At 34.3% G+C, this 14,616-nt stretch overlaps 1 protein-coding gene across 1 annotated transcript in view; it reads right to left on the reverse strand.

Moving 5' to 3' along the window:
• Positions 1–14,616, reverse strand: part of LMO3 (LIM domain only 3) — a 231,812-nt gene that overhangs the window by 62,919 nt on the left and 154,277 nt on the right. The window lies entirely within an intron of this gene.

Genomic DNA, 14,616 nt, shown 5'->3' on the forward strand with positions numbered 1-14,616 from the left:
GGGACAGATGAAGCCAAACTAGTGCTTTTATAATGCCAATCAGCAGGGCTGTTATCATCCCTCTAATTAGGAAAGCAGCCTAAAACAGAGAGCACTTGGGGAAATGGTAATGTTAGGGTTTTGCACTTAAAAGGAGAGACATTTCCTGCACTGTAAGAATCTAGGATTGGGGCTGACAAGTCCTTTAATTAATGGGCAGGATTCCCTGTGTGTGCAAGTGTGTGTGCATGTTTTAATTCATAAAAGTGGACAAAGGGTGTTATGAGGAGGGGGGAAGAGAGTGATAGGGGAGGGAGGGTGAGTCCATTAGTTTGAAGATGAACAGAGTTCATAGCTACCTTCATCTTTTTTTTTTTTAACCCCCACAGGACTGAGGTGCAGAACTGGAGTGAGCTGTTTTTCTAGGAATTTGAATGTTATACTGAATAAAAGCCCCAGGCCATAAGGCAAACACTAAGTTTGAGAGAACCCATATTTCAAGTTGGCAAACCCCTGTGTCCAGCTTGCCCCTGGTCGCTATCTCTTTGGGTTGGTGTTTCACCCAGCTCCTCTGGGCTTTGCTATAGACTACTTTCCCACACACAGGTGCCTAGGATTCGCTTTCATTTTGCCGTGCTAAAGAAATATGTAGCTTAAATAATTCCAGCAACAAGATTACTCTTACTGGTAAAAAAAAATGTGGCCTAGTATCCTAAGACAAAGAGTTAATATTTGTCTTTTTGAGGGTTTTGAAATTGAACACTTTGAACCTGGCAGTATCGAGTTCTCAATACTGTTTTAAATGGCTTTTTAACACTTAGGAGAAATTCTCCAATGACTCTAAGAGATACTTCTCAATTTTTTCATTCCCTCTCTCTGCTCTCTGCTATTATTCACGGATATGCATATTCCTACACATAAATACATATGGGGTAGACTGAGGGATAATTAATCTAAAATTTAGTAAGATCTTACCTAATTTATTATTTCTTTTTTCCAGAATAAATTCAAATGCTCTATTGCCATCTCAGATATACTAGTGTGTCGCCTAAAAATTACACCTAGGTATTACACTTACACCAACATACTAAAGGGATGCTGATTTTACAGTAGTCACAGTGATTGATTAAACAAATTTATCTTATATCAAACTAGTGCTTGGCTTGTAAGTCTAACTATGTAGAATAAATAAGATTCTTAAAAAGAACACACATTATTCATTTAATTTTTGTAATAGTATCAATGTCTTTTTAAGGGAAACATAGCCTCTGCTTTCAAAATATCACTAAATTTAGAACCCTGAATTTACCCTGGTCAGAAGAGAGCAGCTTTACAATAGTGTAATTTTATTTTAACATTTTGTGAACTAATTTAAGGTAAGAGTAATCCTTAAAGAAAAAAATGGGGTTAGTCGTTTTCTTATACAGTTGAAATGGCAGAGCAGCCTCCTTCTAATTTAATGGAAGCAGAAAGTGAAACCAAATAATCTAATATTCAATATCTTTTTAAGATAAAAAGAAGAAACTAAAGTGAGGCCCCAAGATTAATTTTATAATTTACCAGAGATTATTTTCAGAAGAATTTAAAACAAAATAAATATCATGTTGTTTGTACTCATTTGAAAGAAAATTTTCATCACTTTGAAAGAAAATCACTTTCTGAACAAAGTAGTACGTGGCATTCTCATATGCCTCCAAGCAGCTGGGAAAAATATGTAATTATTTTAAATATCCTTACACAATGTATTGAACTATTAAGCAACCATGGCAGGTTTTAATTCCCTGACAATTCTTTCCATGGGTACTATTTTTTTAAAGACAATGATTACTTTTTGAAGAAAATGAAAATGAGCTTTAATTTCCAACAACCTAGGGTGGGCAGTAAGCCTAACAAGAGAAATAATATTGTAATAGGCAATACTTTACTTCAGTTTGTAAGAAAGAAAGAAAAAAGAAAACAACAGCTAAACAAACAAAACAAAGTTTCTAACAGGCTTGATACCTTTCCTCTGAATCACTCCACAAGAGCAAAGTGCTCTCAGTTTAAATTATATTGCATGACAAGTTGTAACTTACATGTTGTTAATATGCTAAATGAGCTTTCAAAATGTTTGCTAATTCTTTACCTATACAGACATCACCACAGACTGGATTTCATGTAAAACAAGCTAAGAAGGCAAAGTAAAAATGACCCACCTGTCCCTCCTGCAAATTTTGTAAGTTTTCATTCATAAATGGAATTTTCTCTCCACAATTACATACTTCTGTTTCAATTTTCCACATATTGAACAGAATCATTAGCCACTGCTAAAGGAAAACTTATCTGAGGCTTTAAAATAATAGTATCTTTCAAGAATCTGGGCCAACCACAATTCTGGCTATTGCTAGTCCCTATTCAATTTGATCTAGAGTTGTTTTATTTTTAAGTTGTAATATTTATTTTTACATGGAAAACATTTGTCACCACTTCATATTTCAGAGACAAATTTAATATGTTTATCTTGGTTGAATTCTTTTAGAAGTTAGATGTATACAATCTAAAAGAAGATGGCACCTACTTTACAATCCTCTAACTATTTCTTTTTGAGTCTGGATACTGTTAGAAAGTTTACATCTTTATGTGGCTGTAAGCCAGGTCTGATAGGCAATGTAGTCTGCCAAAGGCGCTAAGTTTAATGCAGCTAATGGTTGCCCAATCATTCTCTAAGTACTTAATTTTTATTGTGTTTGCATCAAGTAATTGTCTTCCACTGAATCCCATCCCTACCCTCATTCCTCCCCAAGAAATGAGCGGAAAGATTTTTAAGCAATGTTTCAAAGGCATGCTATTCCATTTCGGTTAGGCCCTCTGAACTGATGTAGATAACGCAAAGTTAAAAATATCTTCATTTTCCAAGATTAGAGACAATGTACAGAAAGCATCTACTATAGTGATTAGCTTATATAAGCATCTTAATAAATGGTACTAATTATTATCATATTCAATATAGCCCAGCTCAATTTTTTACTCTTCATTGTACAATCATTCTCGTTGTGATCTTCTCTGTTTTGTTTCTGTGCTTCTTTAACACTTTCTGTGGTTTATTGAAAGTGAATTATGGATAGTCTGTATTCCCTGCTAGTCTAAAAACCTGGAGGATTCATATATTGTCTTATTTAGCTTTGCATACCACACAGTGCCAAGTAGAGTGTCTTGCTCACAGTAGACATTTATTAAATGCTGATCAAATTGATTTGAATTAAACGAAGAAGCTACAGTGCTAAAGAAAATGTTTAGAATGAAAATTTTAAATCTAAGTTATTGATAAAAATAAAAATCTAAACATAGTAAAGTCAGATGTTAGTTGATAACATTTCGATATTTTATGGCTGGCACGGTGGCTCACACCTGTAATCCCGGCACTTTGGGAGGCCGAGGCAGGCAGATAATCGCTTGAACCTGGGAGGCAGAGGTTCCAGTGAGCCGAGGTCTTGCTACTCACTGCACTCTAGCCTGGGTGACAGAGTGAGATCCTGTCTCAAAAATAAAATAAAATATAATAAAATTAGATATTTTTACATTATGCAAATATTTAAAAGGATTTATTACAGCATACTGTAAATGTTGATTTTGTCATCTGTCTTCATGAGTAGACCACAAGTTCTTAGAGGCAGAACATATATTTTAGTATCTGCAGGGCACAGTCTAGCACACAGTAAATACTTAAATGTTTACTGCATGAATAGCAAAATAGAAAAATAAGAAGAAATAGTAAGATTCAATGGACAGTTAATCTAAATAAAATTATCATTACTTAAAATCACTAGCTTTCTGTGACAAGTAAAGGAGATACAAAATGGAGGTCAATGGAATTTTAACACAAACTAGAATTACAACAGCTTCCTGTAATATACAGAAATTTAGAATTTTTACAAGGTTTATAGTGGTAAGAATGCTTAGGCTAGGCAGATGATATTTATTAGTTATTACTATCAGATATCAAATAACACCTTTAAGAATCTACTTATAGTGATGCAACATCTTAGGTGACATTTAAAAGGATGTAGCTTTTCCTGATTATGTCCTAAAATACCTAAGAAAACACTAAAAAGACAAAATCATGGCATCAAGTCTCAAATACACTAAAGCTAAGCATCTAGGTGGAACACCTACTAAATTACAGTTAGGCCAATTTTCTTGGCACTCTCAGGTTTTATCTCATGACAAAGTCAACACCTAAAGTGGATAGGAAGGCACTTTGTAGTTTTATCATGTTATGCCTACTGGTCTATACCCAGAGTATATTTTAACCAAAGAAAAAGAATGCCCAAATGTTGATTGTTGAGGCAATTTTAGGTCAATTCTCAGATCTCCATCCGGTTCCCCAATTGCCATCCCACTCCCCATTTAGAAACAACATCTTTCAGAAACAGGTAAGCAGGAGCTATAGAGGGGGACTACTGATTGCTCATTGCATACTGGCTGCTTCTCCCTCCAGAAGAAATGATCTGAAGATGGTGAGAGAAACATCCTAAATACATTGAATGCTGGGACTTTTAGACCGTTGTGTATTATATCTTCTCAAAGTTTCAAAGGACCAGGCAGGAGGTAAAAGAGAAATCATCATCTCAGTTAAAAACTAAAACTAATATTGGAAACTGGGCAATTAACTTCCTTTCTAGATGTGAATCTGAGAAGGAGATTTTGTTGTCATTGTTGCCATGCTATTTTTTTGGTCAGAGGGTGTGTCTAAGGACAATCCACCCATCCTATATTCTGAGAGTCACTGAGTTTAGAAAGTACTCCATTTAATCATTTGTAAAGACAGGTAAAAAGAAACAAAACATTAAGCACCAAGAATTACTGTGGAATAAGGGAAAAATAATTACCAACCTGGAAGCCCAAAGGAAGAATATGTTTTTAAAATTGATTTCTTGTAAGACTCAAGAAAACATTTCTGGAACCTGTTTGCTATATTCAATAAAATGCAAAAAGAAATGCTTCATGAACCTCCACGGAGCAGGATAATCAGCCTACAAGGAAAAGGGTGAGGTACAAAAGAGAGACAGAAAAGCTAAAAGAGAATTTCAATAAAACTTAAGGTGTAACAGAAAAATTAAGCCCCACACTTTAAAAGGTACTGAGAATACCAAACTCTAGTAATGGTAATACTGAAGTAGGAATGAAGTGACAGGGAGGATGGGCTGAGAAGCTGTCATAAAATGTACAGGATGAGGACAAACAGATGAAAAGTATGAAAGAGAACATGATAGTTATAAGACCTATTATGGAGCTTCAATATAACTAACTAGTGGTCCTGAATAAAGAATTACAACATAATAAACAGAAGCAGTAAATAAAAATATAACAGAAAAATTGGCTGTTTGACCTACATATTCGGAATTGATCGATTTTACTAACTTCAAGATAAAACGATAAAGGAGACCCACAAAACTCATATTAAAAACCTTAGAATTGTAAAAGAAACAAATAATCATTTAGAAACTCAAGTGTCCAAATAAGGGGGAAAAAGGAAAAGAAGGGATTTTCACCAAAGAAAAATGTATCCAGCTAGCTTCAGATACTGTAACTGTAAATATTTCAAAAAAAGAAAAATAAGAATTTTAAAAGGATGATATTGTGAACCAAGAATTTCATATCTACACAATGTATTTTCTTGTGTAAAAACCATTTAAGGATGGTTCGTATGTATAAAGGTCAGCAAAATGAACATTTATGTACCTTTACAAAACAAATGACTTGAAAGATTGCTCTAAATTAATCTAAAAGAATCAGATTTTAAAACCCAAACATGGGAGGGTCATGGCACAAAAGGATTGTGGGTTTTGCCTTTCTCTATTTGGATCAAAATTTTAGGTGCAACATTAGATATTTCATCAAGCAGTAGAGTATTTCTGTAATCCAGTGATTTCATTTGATTCTCAACTCCCACCACTTCCCCATCACCAGGAAGTATATTTCCCATGTCTCATTGCAAACCTCACAGTTCAGATGGAGCCTCTTGTTAGGTCCAACGACCTAGGAAACTAGCACTTGTGAAATGTCCAAAATATCATACAGTTGGCCCTCTGTAACTGTAGGTCCCATATCCATGGATTCAGCCAACTACAGATAAAAAATATTTGGAAAAAACTGCATTTGCACTTAACATGTACAGACATACTCTTGTTGTTATTCCCTAAACGATATAGTATAACAACTATTTACATTGTATTTGGTATTACAAGTAATCTAGAGATTATTTAAAGTACACAGGAAAATGTGCATAGGTTATACACAAATACTACACCATTTTATATCAGTGACTAGAGCATTTGCTGTTTTGATATTTGCGGGAGGTCTTGGAACCAATTCTACATGTATACTCTGGGACAACTGTATTTACATGGCTGAGAATTGTGCTTGATAGTTTCTGTTTGCTATCTATATGGCAATATATTGCCAACTTTTAAAAATCATTTATTTGTCTCACTAATGAGGCCTTTATCATGACTAGATTTGTTTTACAGATTAGGAAATTTAGAATGCTTGGCCAACTTTCTCAAGACACCACGCTAAGTAAGAAATAAATTTGAACTTACATTTTCTGACTTCAAATCAGATATATGCTCCATATCTTGCCTAACATAGGAATGCTTCATAGACTTTTAGAAAATAGTACTTTATATTATTTTTCTTGGTTGGGTTGTATCCCATCATTTGAGTTGGAAAAAGGTAACGATCTTAATGTCACTTAATACTTCAATCAGTTTAACCTTATTGTTCAACTCTCAAGTGTACAATTATTGTACATAATGGTATTAACATCTAAAAAATTACTTTTATAATATTCAGTTGATATGACAGTAGGTTCCAAACTGCTTTTTGGCATCTATTTGTTTGATTACTCTGAATCAGATAGTTCAGCATTACATTTTTTGGAAAGAAATTTGAGGACCCTCAGTTTCAGCTACAGTAAAGCTTTTTTCAAAACAATAAATTTTGACATAATTTCAGACTTACAGAAAAATTGCTAAAACAGTATAAGAAACTCCTATATACCATTTACCCAAATTCAACAATTATTTGTATGCTGACTCATTTACTTTATAAATCTCTGCCTCCCTCTTCATATGTATACATACATGCAAATTTTCCTTTAAATATTTGAGAATACATTGGAGACATTGTGCCCCTCTACCCTTGAATAGTTTATCATGTGTTTCTGGGAAAACAAGAGCAAAAAATGGAATCTCAATGTTCTCTTAAGTAGTTAAAACCCAATTATAGAAGTCAGAAAAACTTAACATCCATAAAATATTGTTATCTAATTCACAGGCCATACACAAAATTCATCAATTGTCCCATTAAGATCCTTTATAACCCACCCCATTCTGTCTCCATCCAGGATACAATTCAGCATCAGGCACTGCATTTAGTTATCAAATCTCTTCTTTTCTTTCTTTATGAAGAAGCTTGAAGTCCAGAACACATTTCTTCTTATGGCCAGTAAAGTTTGGAGGCACACCAGTTGTTGACCATCCTGGTTTACATTTAGATTTATCTGGGGAAATTTGCAAAGCCGTTTTACTATTCCCACATTACCCTTGCTGACTCAGAATCCCAGGGAAGGAATTGCCCCAGAACAGATATTTGTTTGTTTTATTCTTCAAAAGATCTAGTCACTCTGATGATCAGCTAGCTTTGAAATCCCTGAGGTCAACCAATGATAAACTTGGAGAAGGAGAACAACACTGCTGAGGCTAGCCAGAGAGGCAATATTAGAGAGAGAGAGAGAGAGAGAGAGAGAGACAAGAAAGATGACATGAGAGAAGAGGAATGACACAGAGGAATCAGAGGGATGTCACAGAAGGTGGAAGCTTTTCCAGTAGGTACTTAAGAATATTTACCCCAAAACGACCACTAGTAAAGACAGCTCTGGAAAGAGCAAAACAGAGACCCTTTTGGCTTTCATAATTTTAAGATATCTGTAAGCAGCTTGTTTCTTGAACAATTATAACCTCTTTGGCAAGAAAACATTTCTGTAACCATGTAAATCTGAAGAACAAAATTAGTGTAATTACCTTCTCATCACCTTTAATATATGAAAATTCATCATAAATCTGCAAGAGTACAAAGTATTTCCCCAATTTTCTTGACATCACTTTTTTGGAGGCATGCCTATTAGTTAACACATCCACTTCACTGCGTAAGTGACTCTAGAAGTTGCATTAAATTCTGAAAAACTGCACCATATAACTCAGGTAAATTTTGGTAAGGACATTCATAAGGGCAAAATTATAAAGAAATATCTTTTCTTTAACTGTTTTTAGTTTAGGATTACATATAAGCAAAGAACAGCTAATACTATCAACGAAGTCACATAAGAGTATAAAATGATGAGCAGAATTATACATGAACCATACAAGTGACTAATGAAGAACCATATAAATTGCTAACAGCAATGAAGATGATGGTTTGCCAGATCAAAAAAGATGTATTCTGAGGCAAAAATACACAATGTTGAGACCTTTACTCCTAAAGGTTATTATACATGACTTTCTTCACTAGAAGATACAGACTAATATCAAATTTTAAAAACTTGTTGTATTAAAAACTCTTCCTAAATACTCTTTGAGTTCCTATAATTTAAAAAAGTTCCATAAAGTTAAAAAAAGTAAAATCTTAAAGCAATAGTTCAAAGATCCAAGCCATCTTTGTTTTTCCTCCAATAAGAAATACTAGAGTTGTTCCTATAGAGCCCAGTCATACAAAATATTAAAAAATAGGGCTGATATACTGGATTATCTCCATAATCGCTGCTTAAGGAAAATATACAGTTTTATACTTTTAGGAGTCTATTGTGTTTACATTATTACCATATGATATGACAAAATGAAAATTAAGAAGTAGCTTTAGGTTGGCTGTGCTCAGCTGGGGTGGTTTTCTATTTTTCATACTATAGCTGAGGTTATTCATGTGCTTGCATTTAGTTAGGTCTCTGCTGGGCATGTCTAAGATATCCTCATCTTCCAGGGTCTTTCCTCCATAAAGTTCCCCTTTAGTTCAACCTTCTTTACAGCATGGCAGCTGGCTTCCAAGAAGAACCATTCCAAGAAGACAAGTCCCAGTGTACAAGTATTTATTTGTCAAGCTTCTGCCTGCATCACATTTGCCACTGTCCCTTTGGGCAAAGCAAGTCACATGGCCAAGCCTAGAGTGAGAAAGAACTATACCAGAGTGTGAATACTATGAGACATGGTGCTCATGGTGCTTTAGAAGCCATCAGTACAATAGCCTGCCAAGCAGAAGGGTTTTTGATGCATTTCTGTCTGTGTTGGCTAATAATTTGCATCTGATTATCCATCTTCAAATATTGCAACTCTAGATAAGGATAAAGCAAGAAACAGAGAAGATAGGTATATATTCGTAAAAGTGCTTAGAAATATCCATTGAGATATATAGATTTTTTTGGCTAAATATATTAATTACTCTAAATGGAATCACATATTATTTGATTAGCCAAGATTAGAACTGATAGTTGAGCTGTTTCTAATATGTTGACTACTAAAAGTAATAGCACAGCTAATATCAGAGTGTAATAAAACAGAAACATTAGGCTAGGACATAGGATCACATAAGTGTCATTAAACTATGTGCCTGTAAGGGTATCATTTAAATTCCTTAGGCCTCAGTTTTTTATATATTAACACAAATGTCTTAAACTATATTTCTTCTTAGCATTTTTTCAGCTCTAAAATTTGCCACATATTTAAAAATTCTTTAAGTATTATTAGCAACACACACACACACACACACACACACATACAATGTCACCCAAATTCCCTCATTAATCAGTTAGCTATGCCAGGGATTGTGAGAAATATGTAAACGTTAATTTGTGGTTATTAAAGATTTAATTCAACCAATTGGGCCCTGTTAGTTACCTATTAAAATCTCAGTCACAACCGATAACATGGTCAAGAGGGTGTTTCCATGTTCTAGGTTCCCCCGGATATTACCAGATAGCATCGTGATTAGAAATAAACAATAAACAAGGTTTTTACCGGGGGAGGGAGGCTAAGGATACTCTCTATAAATGTGTACATATTATAATTAAAAGAAGAAAAAGGGAGGTTACAATGTCCTAATGTACTGGGAGCTAAGGAGTGCTTGTAATCTCTGGTCATCAGAGATGCTGTACAAGAAATATTTCTTACTTTGGAATTCTTCTTCCCAGATTTTTATCCTTTTCAACACGATGAGGCGACTGAAGCAACAGAATATTCATAACTCCTCCTCCTCCTCTGCCCCAATTAATTATTTCCTCCTCCAGCCATTTAGTTTAGCTTTTCTTTTACTCTTACAGACAAACCACCGGAAGTTTACAGCAATCTAAGGCATTAGCTGTGTCTACAGGTGAGCTGATACTTGCAGGATAGAACTTTTGTCAGATCCATAAATTGCTTTCTATTGTTCCTTTCTCTAGTTCTTATATTCTTGCCCTTGGACATTGCTAAATTTTTATTCCACTTCCCATGTGTATATATGGCATCTCCAAATAAGCTAGTTCATTCCCCTAGTTTCCTCCTCCTTATATGCCATATCCTTCATACTGATTGGTCCATCCTTCTGAGAAGGTTAAGTTCTACATGACATATAGGCTTTATGGAGTGCTGAAATACGCTTTGCATCCACAGTGGAATTTCCATGCAGGACTTTTTTTTGTCTTGACTCATTGATTATTAAATCGAGTTTTCTGTGTCCTGCACTGAGTCTTCTACATCTTTTAGGTTGATCTTGCTGTGAAGTAAACACTATATAGAGTTGTCTGAAATAACTTTCTAGGATGATAGATACGGTCTCAATCTGCGTTGTACAATACTCTAGTCTCTAGCCACATGTGTATATTGAACACTTGAAATATATTTTGTGTGACTGAGAAAGTGAGCCTGTATTTTAATTAATTTTAAATTAAATAATTATGTATGACTAATAGCCACCATGTACTGGTAGTGTAATGGCAGAGAGAGTAGTCATTTTGCACTTTAAGAGTTATTTTCTTGACTTGACACAGATGTTTCTTACACATTGAATGTCCAACCTTAGAAAATGTTACCCAGTCTAATAGATCTAGATCTAGATTTATCTTCTACAGAGTATCTTCTTGCCTTTGAGTCTGTACTGATCCTCTTTTTGTTGAAACATTAAGTGTACCACGCCTCTGGCACTTAGAGGAGACTATTATGCATTGTAATTTATCTGCATCACAAAAGTGTGATTTTTCTCCATAATCAGATTTAAAACTCTTTGAGGTCAGAAACTCTAACATTTCTTTTGCATTCCTCTTGGCAACATAGCCTATGCTGGGTACCTGGTTGTTGCTCTATAAATATTTATTGCATGGATAAATAAAGTAGGTTACATCAGGGAGTATGGTGACGGGGCAGATGGTGTCCAAATGACAAAAGCCCCACTTCTTCCTGCTTGAAGTGATGGCATATTTTGATAAATTTCCCATAAGGTCCTAGAAAAGTCTCTGAGAACTAGAATATGCAGTTAAGGAGGCTGGCAAGGAGAGAGCCAATTTCATGGAACTTGCAATATGTAGTTATACAATTGGAGTATGTTGCATACAAGGGCCTCTCTGATTTCCTCCCAGTATAAAATACACTTCAGCAGAACAGAGTACTGGAGTGAAATTGTAAGCTTCCTCTCATGTGTGTAGAAAGCCACATGGTGGCTCCCACCACTACTGATTTCAGATCTGTGTAATAGTTTCTGCTTTGACTTTTTACAAGTTCTTGAAATTGTTGGCTATGTTATTTGTATATACTGCGTAGTCAAACTGTTATTGTAAAGACTATTTTCCTGAACTTTCTAGAGCTGAGTAGGATAAGAAAACAAAATGATAAAGCAAGGAATACAAACAATGCAACACACTGCTAATGATTTTAAATCATGCTGACAAAAAGTTTCTGAATAGCTCATGAAATTCTTGATATGTTTGAAAAAATATACCATTTGAAGTAACAATACAGTGTCGCTAATATTTTTGAAAATAGTCAACAATGTTTAGAATTTGTTTATACATATGGCATGCATTTTAGATGTAACAGCCAGGAAAATCTCATTATTGTAGACTTCACTGGAAGATCTCTGAGGTCCCTTCCAGCTTTAAAATGCTGAATATAATTCAGAATTTATGATAATTTGAACTAGGCAAGGCTGAAATTTACTTTTGTATGATCTATGAAGCAAGGATTTGCTAATAGTGTAAACAAGATTGCTTGAGGCTTTTAACCAAGCTGTTTTTAAAGATTTTAACACATTGTGTGATACAAATGGGTCTAATTTCAAATTATTCCCACCTATTTATTAAAGCACGCAATGAAAGACTGTTACTTAGAAGTGCTTTTATTAGCAGCTACATGTACACTGTGAGTTTGAAAATAATAAATCTGCATTTCTTATTAGAGTATATAGTTTGTGTTGTACTTAATTCTGTTTGGTTTCTCTAATGGTAGAAGATATCAATGAAGGTTTTCTGTAATTAGAAATGACTACTTCAAATACAATTGTCTATTTCATTAGTTTATTTTTCCCCTTCGTACTTTATGCATTCTTTATCACCTTGATCTATTTAAAAATATATTTATGAGGCACTGATATTTCACAAGCAATGTAATTACTCTTTGAGGAATAATTAAAAACCTAGAGCTTCTTAAATTTGGCTGTAATTCTGATATCTATTTACAATTATTCAAGAGTACAATGGATTAATATAGAAACTGTAAGATCGGGTTGATTCCTGTAAAGCTTTAATTTTCTTCTTCAAAATGTTATCATAATTTGTTTCTCTTGATTTTAAAACAATTCTCTGTGTACAAAAAGGCTAAGAAATATTCTGTACTATACTATGAAACTAAGATTCTACTCTAGGCAACAGAGCTTGAAAATGTACTTCACTTACAAATAGCAAAAATCCTTCTAAAGGGTATAGAGATAATACATATAGTATAATTCATAAAAATGAATATAAAAAGATTTACTTTGTAAAATCTTATATACCATTTAGAATGATAATTTGAAATTGAAATTGAATTTAAAACACAATGTAGGAAATATTTGATATCACTTGCTGTATGTTGACAAAGCTAAAACACAAAATCATTTCTATTAGAAGATGTTTGTGTAAAAATCTTTATGGTTTCCCTTCACAAGTGTATTTTTAAAATAACATTTTTATAGCATGTAGGATGGTGGTATTTTATAACACCATTTTCTAGATTCTATAGTCCATGTTTATACTAATAGAGAGTGATGCTATAATAATAACAGTCACGATTCACTGTAAAACTTTTACATCATAGTCCTTTGAACATATAAAAAACTTTAAAAACATTTATTATTGGCCGGGCGCGGTGGCTCACGCTTGTAATCCCAGCACTTTGGGAGGCCGAGGCGGGCGGATCACGAGGTCAGGAGATCGAGACCACAGTGAAACCCCGTCTCTACTAAAAATACAAAAAATTAGCCGGGCGTGGTGGCGGGCGCCTGTAGTCCCAGCTACTTGGAGAGGCTGAGGCAGGAGAATGGCGTGAACCCGGGAGGCGGAGCTTGCAGTGAGCCGAGACTGCGCCACTGCACTCCAGCCTGGGCGACAGAGCGAGACTCCGTCTCAAAAAAAACAAAAACAAAAACAAAAAAAAACATTTATTATTATATACTTTAGTTAAATAATATTTGCTAAATATCTAATGTGTTGCTTAAGTTGGCCTAAATATTCTGTATTATCATACTTAATCCTCACAAAACCTATGAAATAAGAACTATGATTGTCTCCAAGTTACAAATGGGGAAATTGAGGACTTGAAGGAGACAGTAACTTCCATAAGAGATTGACATGGTTGAGAAAACATTTGAATGTACATGTCTGACTCTAAAACTTATGACTCTAAAACTCTTACGCCTCTAGTTTTTCTGAGTAAAGCGTTTTATTTTATTTTCTCATGGTGTCACCCTAATCACCTTAATGCCTTAATATCACCATATATTAAATACAAATTTCATTATCGTTGCTAAAGAAAGGGAGCTCTTTTTTTGAAAAGGGATGAAATTACTCTATTTGAAAAGGTGAAGAAAGTAGTCTAGGGCATTAAACGTTTTCAGTGGTGGCTTAACAAAACTTGAATACAGTTATTGCCAAATTATTTTGCTCACCAATCCAATTGGGTACTTTTGAAATCCCATCTGGTTGCATCTACTTGTTTTGTTCCATCTATTTTTCAATGTTAAAAATTTCACCTGAAATTCTTTATACCAGTGAAATGATTTCTTGTATCTCATTCAATTCAGGACTTCTGCTCCATGCCAATTGGTCTGAGATGGTAAGTTTCACTCATTACCTCTTAGCATAAAAGAAGTGCAATGATGTAGAAAATATAATCTGTTGAAGAAATATTGGTTGCTAGAGATTCCCATATAGGAGGCTTAAATTTTAGTGATCTCAAAATCCTTTTCTGTTTCATCTTTTTCATTTTGCTTCCTAAAATGAGTATTACTTCAGATTTTGCAGTAAGTACCCACTAAATGCAGATAGCACCCAATTCAAAGCAATCTCGGTTTTGACGCTACCATTTTAACCCCAATAGTGTT

Source organism: Hylobates moloch, unplaced genomic scaffold, assembly GCF_009828535.3.
Source record: "Hylobates moloch isolate HMO894 unplaced genomic scaffold, HMol_V3 SCAFFOLD_8, whole genome shotgun sequence".
Classification (NCBI taxonomy): Eukaryota; Metazoa; Chordata; class Mammalia; order Primates; family Hylobatidae; genus Hylobates; species Hylobates moloch.